General features: G+C 40.9%; 1 long non-coding RNA gene across 2 annotated transcripts in view; it reads right to left on the bottom strand.

Annotated features, from left to right (window-relative positions):
* LOC150067468 (uncharacterized) overlaps nucleotides 1-15,988 on the bottom strand; it is a 117,385-nt gene that overhangs the window by 49,751 nt on the left and 51,646 nt on the right. The window contains exon 3 of one of the 2 annotated variants that reach the window (XR_016534622.1): nucleotides 13,667-13,727. The exons of the other annotated variant lie outside the window; for it this stretch is intronic. This is a non-coding gene — a long non-coding RNA (uncharacterized LOC150067468). The remainder of the gene's footprint in view (nucleotides 1-13,666; nucleotides 13,728-15,988) is intronic. 2 annotated transcript variants of the gene reach the window in all.

Here is a 15,988-nt window from a genome sequence, read left to right as displayed (position 1 = left end):
CTTCAAAGAAACAATCATCCCATTAAAAGATGGGCCAAGGACTTAAAGAGACACTTCCCTGAAGAGGAAATAAGAATGGCCTAATGTCACGTGAAGAAATGCTCTGGCCATAAAGGAAATGTAAATCAAAACAACTTTGAGATCCTACCTCACTTCAGCATTATTCATCATAGCAAAGATATGGAACAACCCAGATGCCCCTCAGCAGATGACTGGATCAAGATGTGGAAGGTATATACGATAGAATTCTATGCTGCCATCAGAAAGAATGGCATCGACCCATTTGGAAGAAAATGGAAAGACTTGGAAAAAATCATAGTGAAGTAAGCCAGACTCAAAGGAACATAGGCTCAATGGTTTCCCTCATTTGTATTAATTAGTACACATCTAGGACTGTCCTAGAAGAGGATTACAATAGCTCAAAGCCTAGGTACATAATGCCATATAGGATGAGACTAAATGAAATGAACTCTAGGATATGGAAACAAGAGCTTTATCTTGTGTGATGGTTGTTCTTAATGTACTGTTATTTCTCTTCTCTTTTTTTGCCCTTCTGGTTAATCTCATATTGTTTCTGTGTCTGACTTTGTTACCTGGTATATTAAATATGTTTATTTGTTTATTTGAAATTGGAAAGGGATGGGGGAAAACAAGATGATTGGGAGGGGTGGGGGGAAGCAAATAGGGACAAAAACATGAGAGGGAGTAGCAATGTGTGAGAAGTAATACACCTATTACCTGACGAATGTAACTGTAACCCCTCTATACATTATCCCAACAATTAAATAAATAAGAAATCAGGCCTTCTTGAGGTCAAGATGCTAGGGGGAGGGGAGTTTGCTTTATTTCTCACCAAGGTGAATGCCATGGGTAGATTTGATTTGTATGAATTCTTGGAGCAGGAGACTTTGATTTTCACACTTTCCTACATGTTTTCTATATGTTAAACCAAATAAAGGTCTGCTCTGGGGCCTTTGCATTTTCAGTTCCCTTTGTCTATGAGATCCAGAATGACCACTCTTTCCCAGAAAGAACTTGATTCCTGATTACCCTGTCAAAAATAGGATCTACTATTGCATTCATTTTATGTTTGTACCAGTCCTGTGACCAGAATTCTGGGCCTGGCCACTGTCCCTGAGCTTTGTTTGTGCTCAAGGCTAGTACTCTACCACTTGAGCTACAGCTCCACTCCTGGCTTTTTGGTAGTTTACAGTCTGGCTGGCTTCAAACCCATGATCCTCAGATCTCAGCCACTTGTATAGCTAGGATTACAGGCTTGAGCCTTGAAGCCAAACTACTCCATTACTTTTAGTCCACTTTATCCACATTTGTTGCTGTTATTGTTGTTTGTATTTGAGTTTGTACTCAGTGTCTCGTGCTTGCTAGCTAAGCCACCAGAGCCACTTTCTCCATTCTTTTTTCCTAAAAGTGCTCAATGCTACACTGGACTCTATTTATTTATTTATATTTGTTTCTTATTTTACTTTTCCATCTCCCCAGTAAACGATTATAGAATCCAATGGTGTTTTGTTCACTGTTGCATCCATAGTAGCAGCTGGCATACAGCAGGTGATTAATAAATACCTACCAAAGGGAGAAGGACATTCCCCTCACAGTAGGAAATAGCAATTCTCGACTTGACCCTGTGTCTTGACCTTCTTAGCAAAGGTCTGGCCCAGGGGAAGAAGTCAGGGAATACATAGTCCATGAGTAATCACCCATGTTCTAACTAAATTCTCTATTCTAGATGACACTCTTTAAGGGTGAGGGTCCACACCACCTGTCTTGTACACCCCTACCTCACAGTCCTGTGCCTTGCAGCTCTCGCATTTCTGGAACTCCTGGCCTCTAAAGCCAATGTCCATTGCTCTGTACCTACAGGGCACTTCATCAGTCTGTTTAAATTCCTACTGCACACTTCCACTTAATCTTTCTATTGCCGAGTTCATTATGAGGCAGAAACACACATATTAAACAAGAGGATGACCACATGGGGAACACATGGCCCCCGTTTTGACTCATTGGATGATTTTATGTTCACAGCTTCAGCAACCTGCTATTAGACTGCACCACAATGAATCTGCTGAATGCAGAATCAGATCCACTTGGAACAAGATTAAGTTCTTTTTTTTTTTTTTAAAGTACCACTTTTGCCATTTTTAAAATAGGATGCATCTTTCAGTGAGCCTTTTGGGACAGCTTGTTTAAGAAACTTGCATCCTGAGTGAAATATAATAGCCTTGGTGAGAAGCACTTTCTAGAATAAGCAAGTAGAGGAGAGGACAGGCTTTTTCCTTTTTGATCCAAAGGTCAAAAGAGAATGAAGTTGTCAAACACTTTGCCCCCATGAGAGAATTAAAGAGCTGGGTTTAGGCTGTTTCATTATGAAGGGTAGTGAAGAGTGGAGCGGGCAAGAGGAAAAGAACAAGAATGCTATTTACTTAATTTCCTATGGAAAACATTAAGCACAGTACCGCGCATGTGCCCAGTGCACCCATCTCAGTCCATCTGGCTTAGAACTTGGGGCCAGGGCCAGGCACCAAGGTGATGGGGCTTGTTGTTTTTGCCAGATTCTGGCTTGTTACATACAAAGCTTGGTGGAAATTTGTATTCTCCCCGATTCTGGGGAAATCAGATTTAGAAACAGGATACAGAGAGAATTTTTTAGAATCTAATGACTCTCTTTATAAGCCAAAGGCAAAAATGTTAGCTCAGGTGGCAGGATAATGAAGTAGATCGTTAACAGCTCCTGCAGCTCCTGCTCTGGTGAACCATGAGAAATCAGTTGGAAGATTGCAGATTGCCCATTTAGCCTGCTCTCAGTGCTATGTCACCGAGCAAGATCTAGGTGTTGTCTCTGGTTTGGAGAAAAGCAAAAGAAGCTGGAAATAATCTGTTAATTCCCTGGAAAGTAGGTGGAAGAACAAATGTTTTCAAAGGTGCCCAGAGTCTAAAGGACTAGAACAGGACCTCTGATGCATTAGGAAGAAAGGGGAAAAAGTAGCATTGCCTCAGCCTAAGTATGCATAATACAGGAAACAGCCATTTTGCTAGATGACTATTGATTGCAAATCATCACATGTAAAGAGAAGCTTAACCTTCATCTTAATCACAGATGATGTTTCTAAGACTACCATGAAGCCAGACATGGTGGCATAAAACTTAATCTCAGCACTCAGGCTGAGGCAGGTCAATCACAAGTTTGAAGCTCTTCTAAAAGATATAGTACGTATGTGTGCACACATGCATATGTGCACGTGCATTATGTTTTAAGTTTGGGGTCGAACATGCAGACCCTAGTCTAAGAAATGTCCTGTTGAAGAATATCTTTAGCATCTGTCATCTGGTCACTGGCTTAAAACTGGCATTTTAGGAATAAACCTACACGTCTGCTAACCAGTACTTAGAGGTAAGAGAGGAAATTGCATGTTCAGTGTGGTATATCACATTCTGTGAACCATGAAACATCAGGTTTCATATGGGGGCAAGTCTTATCCCAGAAAATGATTCGCAGGCATTAGTATGCCCCAGTTTGGCACATTGGTTCAAGGTGCCTATGGTAATAAGTTGGGCTTTGTATTCAGCCTCCAAATACCAAAATCAAAGGTCTGTTACTCCTAAGGAGTCAAAACAGTGAGGGGCTGGAGTTGCAATCATTGGCTCTTGAAAATTAGGAGTTAACTGCTCAGGAATTTTTTGAGTTCGTTGTTAGTTGTTGTGAAGCACTGTGGTAGGAATATTTATGCAATGGAAATTGGCACACATCACAAAGCTTGGCTTCGATTATTTTTTTAGGAGTCATTTTACCAGCATGAGGACGTTGAGAGACGTGGAAAAACGAGTTCATTGGGAGCTGCCAAGGTAAGCCCAGGAGCACAGACTCACTGGGAAGCTTGCAGCAGTAAGAACACTGGTCTTAGAATTAGGCCAACAAGATTCTGATCCTAGATTGAGTCTCTCATTCAGGGCCAGTCTTCCACGTTTCTGTTCATTTTCTCTGGAAATGTCTCCACAGAAAACACCCAGAACCAGGATCTGTGTTTTATTAATCTCCTAGGTGCTTTTCAATCTGATCAAGAGAGCAGCCAAGATTCACCATTTCAGGAATATAATCTGCTCCAAGGTTCCTTGTCATCTTCTGGCTAATGACAGACATCTTGGAGAGCCAGAAATTTGGGATAAAGATGTTATATCTCTGTCTCTTTCTCTCTTTCTCTTGCTCCATTCAGTAACCCAGGAGTTCAAAATTTGCTGAGGCCAGAAAACTGGGCTAGGAGGTGGCTTTACTCCTGAGTGGTCACCATCTTTATGGCTGTTCACTAATGAATTAGCATTAAGTGTCTCTTGGATGCCACTGAGACACTGCACAGAAATGGATGGGATGCTGTGTAGACCTAGTATCCAACAGCCACACCCCCACTCAGAGTATCAGGCTCTGAGGTCCCATTTCCATATTCCCACCTTTCCTGACCAAAAAGCTCTTCCCTTCTGCAGTGGGTCTTTAGAAATCTCTTGCAGGCCCTGTTTTCTGGGGAGTGGGTAGAAGAGATCTACTCTTAGCTAGTCTTTTGGAGCATCCCCCCCCACCCTCATTCTTCTTAATGATTTACCCTGGTACAGAATCTCAGCACATATACTCATGGCCTGATCAATAGAATAATTCTGGACATGTAGACTCGCGGGTGGCCCTCATTGTGAATTCAAGCCACAGCAGACACAGGAGGTGGTAAAGGTGGAGGCAGGGAGGCCTCACTCAACATTATTCTCCAGGAAAATTCCTTTATTCTTTTATCAGCTCTTGCCCTTGACATACTAGGTGTCAAGTACCCAGTTGGTACTTCATGAGTCCTCACACAGTGCTGTGCTATGCTGGTAATGGCTGTCCCTGTTTCACAGTAAGAAAGCAGGGTTCTAGGCAGCTGAGTCTTCACTGGGTTCTGACTCTGCTGTCTGAACTCCCAGTTTCCAAGTGTTGCCACCAGTGAGATCACAGAACAGAAACGTGGAAGGCAAGGATCCTTGTTAAATGTTATCTGATAGACCAGCAGTGACCTTAGGAAAGACTAGAAATGCAGGTAGAACCTAGTCCCAGTGAGACAATTCATCCAGAGTAAAGAGAGGTATAAATTCAGGATTTCTGACCTTCAGGCCAGCCCTCCTGCTTCTCCACTTCCTGGCTCTCTACTATCTGGAAAAGAATACTCCTTTTGGAAATCTAGTTTCTTTGTACTTCTGTACTGCAGAACAAACCACCCTTTAGCAAAACCCAAAATAGTAATTTTCTGTGGCGTGAGTAATCACTCACTTCAGTATGCTAAAACAACATACTGTGGCCAAAGCAAGAGACGTGTGAAATATCTTGTGCTTTTGTTTCCCTCTGTGTATAAAAAGGGGTGCATGTGTGAACATGCTGTGTGTACATATTTTTCAGTTCACCTAATTTATAAACAAAAGATGGCTGCCCACCCACTGCCACCCTGAAAATTCTTTACAGGCTCCAGCAGAGCCAGCTTCTGTAGCTTATTACTTTTTATGTTTGTTAGTTAAAGAAAAAAAATCAGCCAGGCACAGTGGCTCACTCCTGTAATGTTAGCTCCTCAGAACTGAGGATAGTGGGTCAAAGCCAGCCTGGGCACTAAAGACCATGAGACTCTTATCTCTAATTAGCCACTGGAAGACAGGAAGTGGCACTGTGGCTTAAGGGATAGGGCAGTCGCCTTGAGCTGAAGAGCTCAGGGACAACGCCCAGGCCCTAGTTCAAGTCCCATGACTGACAAAAAAAATTTAAACTCTGAACAACTTTTAGCAGGGTGGCATCGACAAGGCATGAGGAGGTTGGTTAGGAGATGGGAGTGAGGTGAGGCAGAAATGGCTGGGGTCATTCCCAGTCTTGACCAGGTTTTAATAGAGGTGAGCACAAACAGACACACTGAATGCTTAACAACTGCCAGGCTGTGACATGGTGGGGATGCAGAAATGAGCAGCAATTGCTCTCCAGCTTCAGAGACTCAAGGACAGGGTCACTGGATGTGTCTGAATGAGCTCTCTGAGATAGGAAAGAAAATTAAAAAGCCTTCAAGCACCAAAAAAGTCATCTCAAAGAAAAGCTTTCTAAGGCCAGCTGCTGGTGACTCATGCCTGTAACCCTAGCTGCTCAGGAGCGGGAGATCTGAGGACTGAGGTACAAAGCCAGTCCAGGAAAATCAATCTATGAGACAATTCGTTCCAATTAACCAGTAAAAAGCCAGATGTGAAGGTGTGGATCAAGTGGTAGAGGACCAGCCTTGAGCAAAAAAGCTAAACAAGAGTGGGAGGTCCCAAGTTCAACGCTAGTATCAGCACGAAAGAAAAAAGGGAAGAAAAGTATAGCAGCATAATAGACAAATCAGGGAAACCATCAGAAAACTGGGGTTCATATCTCAGCTCTTTTGCCAGCCTGACTGCTCTGGGTTTTTTCCATCTGAGAAGTAGGGATACTTTCCATGTGTATATCCTGGATTTGCCAGGGTTAAAAAAAAAAATCAAAGACTGATTGTGGCCTCTTGCATGTAAATGCTTGGGACATTGCAATAAAATAAAGTGGGATGGGGCTATGAAGATGGGAGTTTAGTTATTTAGAAAGGAGCTGAAAACTGAAGCAAGAAGGAGGAGAAATTTATCCCAGAGCAGACAGGAAGCATGAAAGTACGCCAAAGGCAGAACAAGGTAGTGTGGCTGGACTGAGGAGAAGGCAGGGGTAAGAAAACAGGAAAGGCTTTGGTCTCTGTTTCAGTGGAATGAAAGCTATTGGTGGGATGTAAGTAAGAGCCCATCAGGGAATCATATCCTCATATGTTGATGGCTGACAATAGACATAGAACACAGGGCAGCTAGTTAAGGGGCTGGATCATCCAACAGAAGCCAGAAATGTTCATGTTCTGTCTGCTGGCAGCTAGAAGAGCAGTGTGAGCTCTTTGAAGATACAGCTCACAGGATATGATTAGGTCACCGTATTCAGTTTGTTTGTTTTGGCTTTTGTCTTTTTGTGTCTATTTCAGGTAGTAGAAACTGATCTTCAAAAGGACAGAGATTGAGCCTTGGTTTTCTCTGATTTTTTCCTTTTCATTGCTCTGGCACAGTTTCTAAAACAGTGTTTGGTGTGTAAGCACCAACACTCAATACATATATTTGTTATGTATCTGTTTAATGAATAGCACATTGAATATGGAGTATGAAACAAAGTGTTGAATGACTCCATATGTGTGTGTGTGTGTGTGTGTGTGTGTGTGTGTGTGTGTGTGTGTGTTTAGTTTGCCAACACACCAGCATCCTGATTCTTTTTTTTGTCAGTCCTGGGACTTGCACTCAGGGTCTGGGCACTGTTCTTGAGCTTTCTCAAGGCTAGCACTCTACTACTTGAGCCACAGCACCACTTTTGCCTTTTTCTATATATGTGGTATTAAGGAATTGAACCCAGGGCTTCATGCATGCTAGGCAAGCACTCTACCACTAGGCCCAGTGTGTGGCAACCAAGGTTAGAAATACATGTGGAGGGGCTAGGAGTTTGGCCTAGTGGTTAAAGTGCTTGCCTAGCATGCATGAAGACCCAGGTTCGATTCCTCGGTACCACATACATAGAAAAAAGCTGGAAGTGGTACTGAGGTTCAAGTGGTAGAGCTCTAGCCTTGAGAAAGTCCAAGGACAGTGCTCAGGCCCTGAGCTCAAGCCCAGGACTGGCAAAAAAGAAAAAGAAAAGAAAAGAAAAAAGAAATACATGTGGATAATGGTTACTTGATGTCAAGATATCTCCTCTGAGTTTGAGATATAATAGAGCCAGGAAACATAAACCACCATACCAACAGCTCACATTTCTGAGTGCTTATGTCAGGTATTGTCCTAAGTATTTTAAATCTATTAAACCAGTCCTCACAGCAACTTTATGAAGCAGATAGTGTTATTATTGTCAGTTTTGCAGATGAGAACAGTTAGAAACTGAGCAACTTATACAAATGGTGTGACAAGTGAATGACTGAGCAGGGATTTAAATGTAGGCAGTCTGGCTCCAAAGTCCAGATTCTCAACAGTCTACTGTACGGTTTCCCAATAATTACAACCTAATCACTTAAATGGCATTTTAACTCTTGGGATGTGCTAAGCCTTATCGTGGAACCATATGATCTCTTTTTATCTCATTGAATCCTTCTAATAACCCAGTGAAGCTAGGTTTCCTAGCCCAGCTTTGCAAGCAAAGAGCTTAGAAGTTTAAAAGGCTTTCATTTATCTTGCTTGTTTCTACTTTTTCTCCCCACTCAGTTATTGGTGTCAGGAGGCAGGAATTGAATGGATGTTTGAGGACACAGAATCTTACAACTGGAAGGAAATTTAAAATGCAGCTAAAGCTGATCCTGGTACAGAACTTAAATTCTCCTTCCACAGGATTCTTGGACTCCCATTTCCGACATGGGGCCAAGAAATGTTTTTCTCTTTCTCTCTCTTTTAACCTGGTTTCCCTGAAGTAAATTCTGGCTGAATTTTTATTTATTTATTTTTTGTCGTGGGACTTGAACTCTGGGTCTGGGCACTGTACCTGAGCTATTCAGCTCAAGGCTACTGCCCTATGCCTTGAGCCACAGTGCCACTTCCAATTTTCTAGTGGTTAATTGCAGATAAGAGTTTCATGGTCTTTAGTGCCAGGGCTGACTTTGAACCACAATCCTCAGATCTCAGCCTCCAGAGTAGCTAGGGTTACAGGTGTGAGCCACCTCGCCTAGCATCTGACTGAAATTAAAAAAAAAAAATCTCCCTCCATTATCTTGGTTTTAACCTTTGATGATCAAGTTGTTCCTTCCAGACTTAAAAAGGAGGCATCTCTTCATTTTAAAGAAGATAAAGCCATTTATTAGAAGGAATCTGTAGAAAATAACTATGAGAAAAATTTAAGGCTATCTCTAAAACTATTTTCTTTTTAAACTTTTATTTATTATTAGTATTATACCAGTGATGCACAAGGGGGTTACAATTACATAAGTCAAGTGATGCATACATTTGGGGGCAATGTCACCCCTTCTCTCGCTCTTTCCCAGTTTTTCCCTCCCATCCATATCTATGAGTGAGTACCACTGCTGCATTGTTTACCCTTTCCCCCATTTCCCTCTTACCCTTCCAAAGACTGAGAAGACAAAAAGAAAAGAAAAACAAAACAAAACAACAAAAGAAGACCTCCTGCTTCCAAACCCTGGAGTTCATTTCAATAAATATTACTTTATATGATCAGGTCCACATAGGCATTATGCCTTTGCATTCCTCTCCTAAGAATATCCACCTTTGGTCTCACTGTGTGTGAATGCCTCGAGTCCTGTATAATGAATGTATCATGACCTAGCATATTTTAGATCTAGTAAAAGCTGTTAATTTTCTAAACCCTGAAAAGTCAAAGAAGAAAGATGGTAGTTCTATTTGACAATCCACGCAGGAAAAATGGCTAGTCGATTTTGTTCCCTATCAACAGCATCAAGGGTTTTATGACTAGACTTGCAAATGGCATATGTTTACTTATGCCTACATCCCCCTGGCAGATGCCAGTACACAGCCCAACCTAAGTGCAAAGGAGGCTGTGAATTGTAGTTTATGTATCTAGGAAGAGAGAAATAAAGCCTGCTTTTATAGGATAGGTTATCTCTGTCCTTAGTTTTAATGATTTCCACAATTTTACTCCTATTATTTCCACTTAATATTTGATCAGGCAATTATATAAATAAGTTTTTACAAATGAACTATATTCTTAACACCTAACACTATTTTTTTCTTTTTTATTGTGATTAATAGAAGGGTTACATTATATTCACCAGATAAAAGGTGCGTAACTTCACCTAACACTATTTTTAATATACTGGAGGGAGGATCATAAATACTGAATGAATGGATGGATGGATGGATGGATGGATGGATGAATTCACCTCACAAGTTTGAACATAGTTCATCATCTAGTAAGTCTGGGACATGGAACTAGGAAAAGGAATTCATCTTGACATTGCTCCCCACTGACTTCCATTTCTTCCTCAGCAATTTTATGGTTCAAGATTACTTTGAAGAACACAGAATGGTGGACTTAATTCTAAAATGTTAGACCAAGGGTCTAGTCTCAGCTATAACACTTTGTAGGCACTCTGTGGTATTTAACAAACCCTTTACCTCAATGAACCTTAGGGTTTTCATCTGTGATACATAGAGAGAAACTAGCTAGAAGCCCATCTAACAGTCCTTTCACTTCTTCTTGGGTAGCAGAAGTTCAGTTGTTTGTAGGTGGTAATACTTCATCTCTCCAGATTTATTACAATAGTTCAAACTCAGGATTTAGTTCTTTTCTTGTCCTTTTTCTTTATTTGTTTTTGTTTTGTTTCTTTGGGTTTTTTTTTGTCAAACATGGGGCTTGAACTCAGGGCCTGGGCACTCCTGTGAGTTCTTTTGCTAAAGGCTAGTGCTCTACCAGTTTGAGCAACAATGCCACTTCTGGTTTCCTGGTGGTTAACTGGAAATTAGAGTCTCACAGACTTTCCTTCAGGGCTGACTTTGAACTGACATCCTCAGCCTCTTTATTGGCTAGGATTACACGTGTGAGCTACCAGCACCCAGCAAATTCTTTTCCTTATAACATTACTAAATATGGAGGTAAGTTTGTTTGCAGGTTATGGTCAGTAAGATTAAGGAGATGTAGGCTGGAGATCTTTAGGAAAAGTTTGTCCTTCTTGATAAAAGACAAATCTGCATGAAGAAAAGTTTCTCTGACTCTATCCATTTCCTCTTTGGGGAATTCTGACATGAGGAGCTGTGTTCTGCATGAAGAAAAGTTTCTCTGACCCCATCCACTTCCTCTTTGGGGAATTCTGAGATGAGGGGCTGTGGTCATTCAAACTGTGGTATCTTGCTTAGGAAGTTGAAGGAAGACATGACAAAAATGCAGAAGGTTCATCACAGAAAGATAAGAGGAACCAGGATGCTTGTGGACATTGCTGAACCTCTGAAACAAACCCAAGAAAACTTGTTTCCCGTCAAAACTGGTCCATGAAAAAGTGCACACCTATTGTCTAAGTCATTTCACATATCTTATTACTTGCAGCCAAGAACATCCCAAACAGGAAACAAGTAAATGACTTTGAGAAGTCTTTGCACCCCCAAATTGTCAGCCTTAAATAACACTTCAAAGGGGGAGAATAAAGAGGTGACATCCTGGAATAGATAAAGGGAAGAGTTTAAATGAGAGGAGAAACAATTGAAGGTGGCAGTGCCTAGATATATCAAGCAGGTGACAATTTCCACATAAAGAGCTTAAATGCAAATCTCAGTGTCCATAGAAACAGAAAATTGGGCCAGATCCCTATGGAGAAGGAAGAAAGCTGGTGCAGTTCTTAAGAACAGAATCGGAGAGTAAATATAACCTGAACAAATGTGCAATTTTATCACCAAACAAATGACCATTAGAAAAAAAGTCTTTTTATATTATAGTTATTTGAAGCAAATGCTGTCTTCTGATAGGCAAAAGAAAACTAAAAATGGATAAGTTTGAAATGATTCCTTGTCGTTGAAATGTTAGGTGCCGATGGTTGCATTTGGTAACTAGCCAGAAAAACATCACCTGTGCTGGCCTATGAGGAGAATAAATTGGAAGTCAAACCAGAATAAAAAATAAAGTTGTTTGACAGTTGTCTACAGCCCTTGCACAAAACAAAGTTATTTACTCCCTGTTTCTGATTCCATGACTGGCATTAATTTTTTTGGTAGAAAATCTATTGTCTGCCATTATATCTGGTGCTTATAAGGTACTCCACGAATAATGTCTGAATCTGATTTTGTATATTATTGTTAGTGGCTCTGCTCTATTTAGAACAATAACTGGAACAAATGGAAGGTCTCAGTGAGCATTGAATGGATGAGGAGTAGGAAGCTGGGTGTAATAGGACATGCCTTCCATCCGATCTGTGCAGGAGGCCAAAGTCAGGAGGATTGCAGGATCAAATGATGTGGGGATTAAAAAAAATTGGGGAGACACCATCTCAACCAAAAAGGCATAGGCTCCTGTCATCCCAGCTACTACAGAAGTATTAATAGGAGAATCATAGCTCTATTCTTATTCTTAGTTGCATTGCAAAATATTATTGTCACTTTCACTTTCCAAATTCCAAACTACTTGCATTTGTTGTGTTTTCTTTTTATCCAGTGGTTAACATTGTGTGTTTTAATGCCAAGCAGCAAGTCTGCAAAACAATATTTTTATTGTTGTAAGTACTTTCTAAAATCAGCCTCTGAGATTTGAGGTTTTATCCTCAGAGAATAAAGAGCAAAGTCTCTTTAGGTTTTGTTTTTATAAGGTTTTGCTAGTCTTTGCGCAACTATGGCCAAGACGATCTCAAAAATAACCAGAGCTAAATGAGCTGAAGTCATGGTTCAATTGGTGCAGTACCTACCTACCAAACATAAAGAAAAACAAAAAGCAACCTTAAGCCCATATTTCAGTACCTCAAAAAATAAAAGGCAGTAACAGTACAGTTTTAGTCTCTTAGAAGGAACATAGAAGATCTCAGCTTCACTTTAGAATAATAGATCAAATCTAGAATCTTGGCATGTGGGTAATGTACAGAAGATTATAACAAGAACAGCCAATATATAGCCAGGCACAGTGGCTCATGCCTGTAATCTTAGCTACTTAGGAGGCTAAGATCTGAGGACTGAGTTTCAAAGCCAGCCCTAAAACTAAAACTAAAGTCCATGAGACTCTTGACACCAATTAACCGCTAGGAAAGAAAAACAAAAACAAAAACAAAAAACGCAGGTGGCCCCGAGGCTCCAGAGGTAGGGCTGTAGCCTTGAGCTGAAGAGCTCAGTGGCAATGCTGAAGCCCAGAGTTCAAGAACCACAACCGACAAAAAAAAAAGTCAATATGTCTTGAATCATATACATTCATGCTCCTGTTCGTGTGTGTGTGTGTTTGTCCTGGGCATTTTTGTTCAAGGCTGCCTACCACTTAAGCTACAGCTCTACTTGCAGCATTTTGGGAGTTTAATTGAAGATAAGAGTCTCACAGACTTTCCTACCCGGGCTGGGTTTGAACTGTGATCTTCAGATCTCAGTCTCCTGAGTAGCTAGGATTACAGAAAACAGGTGTGAGCCACTGGTGCCTAGCATATGTTTGCTCTAAATAGGCCTCTGAGCTGGGAATCTTTGTTACGTCCATGTTGTACATGAGTAAAGGGTTTAGGTAAGTCACTTTTCCAAGGTCACTCAGCCAGCAGAGCAGCAGAGCTGGGATTGAAGCATAGTTCTACCTCACTTAAGAATCCATTGCTTACTCTTGTACCACACTGCTCTCTGGAAAAGAAAAGGAAGAGGAAGATGAAAGGGAAGAGTGTGTTCTGTACCACACAAGGCCAGAAGAAAGTTGCTTCTCAGATAGGCAAGATCAAAGAAGTGTAGGCTAGAAGGAACTGGAAATCAGACAAATCTTCCTGGCAGAGCTGAGAGAATTAAGGAAGAGAGATGACTCAGCATAATACTAGGATAGAAACAGGTAATGAAATATAGACTTCTAACAGAATCTGGAGGGGAAAAAAGAATTAGGCAAAGAACAGTTAACTTCAAAAATCAGTGCATCTGGACTTCTCTGAAAAAAAAATTCTCTGGACAAATTTCTTACCTCCTGTACTGACTGGATTCTTCCTAATTCAGCTTTTTTGATATCTGATGGAGTTCTCATTCTGCAAGAAGCAAAACATTGGATGAATCTTTCACTTGCCTTGTTAGCAATTTCTTCTTTTAGAAGATCCAGGGAGCGATCATGAGGGCCATGTGACTGGGGTACTGTGCTGATGAGATCAGATTTTTCAAAGGGCATGAATAAGAGGGATACATAATCAAGAATGGATGTGCCAGGATGAGTAGAGCTCTGGGAGAATAAAGTCTAGGAGGCTAAAGCCCAAAATCTCAAAGGCTGATTTAAAAAATTCTAAGAATAGGAAAAAATGAAGTATTTTGTTTATACAGAGAACAGACCTATTGCTTGGAGTTAAACATATAATGCTAATGGATTCATAAAAAGAAAAGGTACATGTAGAAGCAAATGGCAGCTTCAAATAGTAGTTTGGATGAGCAGTTTATTGGAGTTAAGCGTTTCATGGAGGACTAGGAATGTGGTTTAGTGGTAGAATGCTTGCCTAGCATGCATGAAGCCCTTGGTTCAATTCCTCAGTGCTATATAAACAGAAAATTCCAGAAGTAGTACTATGGTTCAAGTGGTAGAGTGCTAGCCTTGAGCAAAAGAAGCTCAGTGGGGCGGGGAATTTGGCCTAGTGGTAGAGTGCTTGCCTAGCATGCACAGAGACCGGGGTTCAATCCCTCGGCACCACATATCTAGAAAAAAGCTGGAAGTGGTGCTGTGGCTCAAAGGTAGAGCTCTAGCCTTGAGAAAAGTCCAAGGACAGTGCTCAAGCCCTGAATTCAAGCCCCACGACTGGCAAAAAGGACAGTGCTCAGGCTCTGAGGCTCTGAATTAAGCCCCAATACTTCCCCACCTCAGGGGGGGGGGGGGAAGAGCCTGTCACAGAGTGGGGTGGCTAACCAAATGTTTCAGTCTTCCTGAAACATTTCCCTAGCTCTAACCAATTCTATTTCCTTGAGCCAATGTCCATGGTACAATTCTTCCCCAATTCGGTAAATACCCTTCGTACAAAATGGCTTCTTTCTAGATTCTCCACAGCAAGAAACAAGTTTTGTAGGCCTCTCAGTTTTTCATGATGAGAAGAGCCCCATTTCGACTTGTTTTTCAGACTACCACAGAGACAGATGATGATAGATTCTCACTGCCTTCCTATTACTTTGCCTTGAGTCTAGAAAGCAAGCAGCTCATTGAAAGACATTTTCCAGCCTTAGTTTCATCTAGGTGGGGTCAGGTGACTTGTTCTGACCAATGGAATGAGAGCAAACATGATATCCACCTCCTTGGATAGCCTCCAAGGTGGCTAGTTAAGTGTATGGTGACTTCATGCTCTCTGCCGGCACTCCCTTCCATAGCAGATGTTGAAGACAGTGGCAACATAGAGTGCAAGGACCCTTAATCACTAAATTACCACTCAGATGAATGCCACTCGGGATGGACATGTGGCCAGGAATATTTACACCTTGAAGAAGAGAAATAAACTTATTGTGTGAAGAATGGCTGGTTCTTTTTGTAGCTATTAGCTACATTCTCACATATAAAATAGTATAAATATTATGTATTATACATGACCGATATATATTATATATACTTATGCCTTTTTACTTTATGTGTGTGTCCCTTCACTGTATGTGTGTGTGTGTTTGTGTGTGTGTGCACAGGTAGGTCCCTTTTGGAGTTACTTCCTAGCATCCAATTTCTAATTACCCACCCTTGGCTTCAAATAATAGCAACTGGTGGCCTGACTCGTTTTCTTTATTATTTGAGGCAGTTCTAGAATCATGGAAAGAATCTCATTTTTGAATCCAAGTTCTACCACTTACTTAGGACACCTAACCTTGAGCAGATTCCATCACTCTTTGCTCTGTCAAACAAGGATATTAATAATGCCTTCCTTGTCAGGTTGTTGTGAGGATCAAATAAGATAAGGGACATGAAAACATTTTGTTCACTCTCAAGCCTTAGACAAAATTAGTTTTCAGCTGTTAAAAGGAAGTCAAGTTGCATTTGCCTTCAGAGATCATTTTCTTTGGTCCTGATGTTGTCAAGTTAATTTCCAGCCCCTCCTTTTTACTGGCAGTAAATTTGCTTCCTTCCTTCCTCACCTCTATTAACAGGAAAGTAGTTCTCTTTATTGTTTGGAAATTTTGCAATTTGAGTTGTGCCCAGAGAAGAATGACTCAGAAAATACAATTTTAAAAAAGGTCCTAAAATAAATTAATAGAAAAAATACCTTCTATACATTTGGCTTATAGCCAAGCTCATCTTTTGCCTTCAGTTGTGTGGATTTATATTTATATTTAT

Source organism: Megascapheus bottae, chromosome 2 (assembly GCF_031878675.1).
Source record: "Megascapheus bottae isolate mThoBot1 chromosome 2, mThoBot2.hap1, whole genome shotgun sequence".
NCBI classification, from domain to species: Eukaryota; Metazoa; Chordata; class Mammalia; order Rodentia; family Geomyidae; genus Megascapheus; species Megascapheus bottae.
Note: the sequence above shows the minus strand (reverse complement) of the source record. Positions and strands in the feature narration are given on the sequence as shown.